The sequence below is a fragment of the Canis aureus genome, chromosome 25, assembly GCF_053574225.1.
Source record: "Canis aureus isolate CA01 chromosome 25, VMU_Caureus_v.1.0, whole genome shotgun sequence".
NCBI classification, from domain to species: domain Eukaryota; kingdom Metazoa; phylum Chordata; class Mammalia; order Carnivora; family Canidae; genus Canis; species Canis aureus.
In genome coordinates this window covers 34,177,475-34,182,269 of record NC_135635.1, presented here as the reverse complement: position 1 = coordinate 34,182,269, position 4,795 = coordinate 34,177,475, and positions in this window count along the sequence as shown.

Here is a 4,795-nt window from a genome sequence, read left to right as displayed (position 1 = left end):
CTTTTAGTCTGTATAAACCTAACTGGAAATAGATGAGCATGCCAGCAAATAGGCTCGGGAGGGATTTATCTTCCTAAATTTCAAGGTGGTAAGCTGCTTTTGGCAATGTTTTCTCTCAGGAGAACTGAGTGTGTCCTGCGCTGAATATTACGCTGGACAAGGGGAAGAAAGAAGATGTAAATTGGAAACCGAATGTTTCCAGTGACGGAATTGACTCATAAAATTTTTCCATTGATTATGTCACATAAAGCCAATCACTTTCTGCCTTCCTGGGCCAAGCTAGAAACGCCTGGACAGTCTTTGCTACAAACCAGAGCAAAGAGGGAGACTTTTCTTGTCAACTGAGCAGTGCTTCCCAAACTCACACTATCTTTAGAGTCACATGGGAACTTGTTAAAATGCGGAGTCTTGGGGGCTTCTCCTGGAGGTTCTGATTTAGTAGCTCTGGGTCTGAGAATGAAAGTTTATATTTGGAACAAGTGTTCTAGCTGTTTCTTCTGATTCAGCAGGCTTGAGGAAAGGCATTGGATAGTTAGCCATGTGTTTTCTTTGGTGGATCCACCAATTTTTCCAGGCAAGCTCTAATCACTGCCTCCTGAATCTTTGAATTCTTTCTTTTTTTTTTTTTTTTTTTAATTTATTTGTTTGTGAGAGACACACACAGAGAGAGAGGCAGAGACACAGGCAGAGGGAGAAGCAGGCTCCATGCAGGGAGCCCAAGGTGGGACTCCATCCTGGGTCTCCAGGATCACGCCCTGGGCTGAAGGCGGCGCTGAACTGCTGAGCCACCTGGGCTGCCCTGAATCTTTGAATTCTGAGCCAGAGAAAGACTCTTAGTATGTTCCCTCAGTGCTATGGTTGTGGTTCTGCGAACAGTACTCAGGTCCTCTCTCTGGCGGGATCTTGGTGGATATGCCACTAGGTAAAGGTGGAACTGAATGTCAGGAGAGAGCCCTTTAGGGATGGAATGGCCTTTTCCAGCACTAGATCTCCACCTGGGGCGCCCTCCTTATGTTCCCGGTACAATCACATCCCTCCCCGCCCAACTTCCACCTTAGCCTCTAAGCTCCTTCCTGGGTTTCTGTCTCTACTGGAAGTCCACAGCCTAATGCTCATCGGTGCATTTCCACTTCAAACTCAGCTGGTGCAAGACTAGAGTCATTTGCTTTCCTCTCCACCCCCAGATCTGTTCTTCTCCGGAACCCTTCTTCTTCTGAGTTACCTCTTCTACCAAATAGAATCATCATCTACCCAGTTACCCAGGCCAGGATCCTGACTTCTCCCTCTTCCTGATTCCTTACATCTAATCCCACATATCTGTTTAAGGCAGTGGTTTGCAACCCTGGCTGCAAAACAGAATCATGTGGGAAGATTTTAAAACATACCCATGCCTGGGCTCCACTCCCAGAAGTTCTGGTATAATTGGTCTGTGGTGAGGTCAAGCCATGGAAAGCTTTTAAAATTTCCCAGGTGATTCTAATGTGCAGCCAGGGTTCCCTCTCTGTTCCTGGTCACACCCTTCCACATGAGGCAAATCTGATCAGCAGGGCTGGGGCTAGGGAAAAGAGAATAGCATTTACCTTGGGCACAAAATTCAAGGGAGCATCAAGCCCCCAGTAATCAAGATTGAATAATATGTTGAAAAAATCAAAATTAATGCCCAAAAGTCTATGATAAACAACACATCAACATTTTATAAAAACAGGCTGTTGTGGTTTGTTTGTTTTCCAACCCTGCATTATTTCACAACAGGAGCAATTGTTTCAGGCTGCGGTTCCCAGGCTTGTGTGGCTGTCATGTCCCTCCCGAGGGTTTATGAGGATCAACAAAGGCTTGTAAACAGATTGGGCAATGGGTTTAGATTTTTTTCAATGGAGAGTTTCCATTTGGTTCAAAATGTGGGAGATATTTGGATAAGTGCAAACAAGGAGCACTCATTTTGCCTTTTGCCTGAGATCCCAGCACGACTCAACACAGCATGGGCTTCTCACACCCAGGGCTTGATTCCTGCCTTTGGGATATAAGCTCCGTGTGAGCTCACCAAGCCCAGCTCTGCAGCCTCATCTCCTATTGCTGCACCCTGTTGTGCATTTGTGCTCTAGCCATAATAGATGCCTTGTGATTCTCTGGACATATCTTGATTTTGCTTGCAGATAAGCTTTTCCATAGGCACTTTTTCTGCCCCATGGATATGGGTCATTGCAGTCAGCTGAGCAGTTTTTTGTTTCTGTTGTTTTTGTTTTTTGTACTGCGCAGAAACACTTGGCTGAGATGGTGAGTAGAGTTGGAATCTAGCCTTGCTCCACTTACCAAGTCCTGTGTCCTGGCATGAGGCTGCATCCCTGGGCTTGGGGGAAGGTGGGGGCACATTTTCTAATTCATCCACCCACAGGAGGCACATTTTTCTAGTTTGCCCAAAGACTCCCTGCTGGTGGCTGCTCTGAGTATCATTCCCTACATCATCTGTCCCAGGAATTCCTGCCTACCAATTTAAGACTGAGCCCAAGCTTTTGTACTCCACTGTGAAGTCTTCCTTGCCCTCGGTCACTCAGCCAGAGTGACTCTGTGTTCTAAGTTTCCACCTCACACTCTGTATTCTTTTATGATGACAGCTATCTCAGTGATTGTAATTATGTGAACAAGCATGGAGCCCCATGGCTGGCAGATCAGTTGGGCACATATAACAGTCAAGAACAGGATGGTTCTTCTTTAATCTAAGGATGTCTTTGAAGAGCACTAGAAATATCAGTGGTAAAGGAAAATATTCAGACAACTACCTTCTCCTCCTCCTCCTCCTTCTCCTCCTCCTCCTCCTTCTTCTTCTTCTCCTTCAGGACACCAACAACTGGTTCCTGGCTAATCCAATCAGAATGGGCTGAGGTAACAATTCTGATTGTAGCTTATTTAATAACAGAGTTTTATTTCTTGCTTATACTACATCTTCATCATGGAATCCAGATGGATGGAGCAGCCACTGTTTGAGATACTGCATGCCACCATCGTAGAAAGAAATCAAATTCCTGAGGGTCATGGACTGACAATTTATTGCTTCTGCCTGGCATTGACCTTGGAAGTGACATTGTTTCTGGTCCAATGTATCAGCCAGATTTAGTGTCATGGTTCCACCCAGCCTCAAAAGTGCAATCCTGCCATGTGCCTGGAGATGGGAGGGTTTGAAAACATTTGGCAAAGAGCACTTATGGCCATCAGAGTTAACACTTTCCATAAAATTGACTGATCTTCCTTATTTCCTAGACACTTCTGCTGCTTGTTTTGGTGTTTAGAAAGGAAAGTTATCAATAGCAGGACATGGCGTGTTAACAACTGAAGCTAAAAACCAAAAGCGTAGTCTTTTTTGGAAATCTTTCAGTGACATCTCTGCCCATAAATAAAGATTCTTGTGGGGTATGTGTCTATTTCATTTTACAGATGTAGTTCAGATTATACTGTTAAAAAACAGCAGAGTGGCCATGGCCCAAATGCAGTTTTAGATGACACTCTTAGTATCTTAGAAAGATATATATATATACACATATACATACATATATCTTTATATATGATATAAAATACTGAATAAATATATAAAAATTAAATACATAACTATTGCATGAGTATATATAAACACTAAATACATATAAGCATATAAATATATATGTGCATTTGTGCTCTATACATACACAATTGAATTGTGTGTATATATACACACACAATTGAAATAAATTACCTAATTCATCCAAAAAATCAATGATAGTGGATGTGAAAACCATTTGTAAATTGTAAAGTGCTAACATGTGAAGTGCTGTTTAAAATTAAATTACCATTAGTATAAAGGACTAGTCATCCCAAAGATCCATCTGTTCTAAGATCTTATCCTGCTATGAACATTTCTTTGTTTTTTTCCCCTGAATTTTTATTTGCTTTTAAAGCAAACCCCTCATAATAACAAAGATAGCAAACATTTTTAAAAATGTGAATCAGCTGTAAATTCAAATCAAAAATCAAAACCCTCAGTTTTTCCAGATAGAAATTGCCCTGGGAATAATGCCACTGAGATCGATATTAATGAATTCAAAAATGAATTGCAGATTACCTCTACACAAGGTTCTTCTACACACAAATGAAGTCATTCTTTGAGTGATGCATGACATCAATATTGGAAATTCATCATTCACCTCACCTCTCAGATCTGACAGTTCAAACATCACCATAATCCAATCCCACTGATTTCCTCGAGACTTTCCAGGTAAGGCATTCTAATATTGTCAGCAAAGGATGCATCCTTGTGCTTCCCGAGTCTTCCACTTTGAAGTCCTTTGAATAAATAAATTCTGATTCATGTTAAAAATGTAAACTTAATTCTAACTCATCTATCTGTGGAGCAGCAAATATGATCTCTCACAGGAGACCAACAGCTTAGAACTGACCTGAGCTATGAAGACGTTTCCAAGGACTCCACGTAGAAGCCTTTACAGAGATGTCAACCATGTCTTCTCAGAAGTAAAGGTCTTTGTGATTGTTCCCATTGAATGTTAATTGAGAAGCACTTTCTTCAGTGAAAGTACAGAGGCTTTTAAAGTACCAAAGGAAGGAGAAATAGATTTTCTAGTTTATTGCTCATTAATTGTGGGCTTTTAAAATAGATGATTAGGCTTAATCTGAGGAAGAGACTATAGAAGTATCTTCTTTAACCAACTGAGCTTGAAGGAAAAAAAGAGAATCTCGTTCTGCTATAACTTAAGGGCTTGATGTGTGACCACCGTGGGTCCTTATGTCATTAGAGCTAAGTTTCTGGGAA